This window comes from Mesitornis unicolor, unplaced genomic scaffold (genome assembly GCF_000695765.1).
Source record: "Mesitornis unicolor isolate BGI_N332 unplaced genomic scaffold, ASM69576v1 scaffold20302, whole genome shotgun sequence".
NCBI classification, from domain to species: domain Eukaryota; kingdom Metazoa; phylum Chordata; class Aves; order Mesitornithiformes; family Mesitornithidae; genus Mesitornis; species Mesitornis unicolor.
Window position 1 is genome coordinate 28,450 of NW_010167367.1, and position 416 is coordinate 28,865.

Here is a 416-nt window from a genome sequence, read left to right on the forward strand (position 1 = left end):
GGGCCGGAGCCCACCGACCCCAGGCACCTGGCCCAAACCTACCCCCACACCTTTTGGGGGGCGGGGGGGGCTGAAGACCCCACTCGAGGTGCAGGAACTTCATAATTTTATTTATTTAATAACATCCATTTATATGAAAGTTTTTGGAGAAGCGGGGACCGGGACAAAGCAGCAGGTCCTACCTCCTCCTTTGCCTCGCCTTCAGCTGGAGCCTGCAAAGGAAAGGGAGAGAGCGAGGTGAGAAAGCAGCACCAACCCTCAGGGAAGCCCGGGGGCAGGCAGGGAGCCCACAGCGCCAAACCCCTCTGCACTTCCCGGCTCCTTCCTCATTTCACGGGGCCCAGGAGCGGGAGGGGAGAACTATGGAGGTGTCCCCCTACAACGCCCCGTGGACTACAACTCCCACAATGCCTCGC

General features: G+C 59.9%; 1 long non-coding RNA gene across 1 annotated transcript in view; it reads right to left on the reverse strand.

Annotated features, from left to right (window-relative positions):
- LOC104536134 overlaps positions 1-214 on the reverse strand; it is a 6,725-nt gene extending 6,511 nt beyond the window's left edge. Inside the window, exon 1 of the long non-coding RNA XR_728097.1 lies at positions 183-214. This is a non-coding gene — a long non-coding RNA (uncharacterized LOC104536134). The remainder of the gene's footprint in view (positions 1-182) is intronic.
- Positions 215-416: the final 202 nt, after the last annotated feature.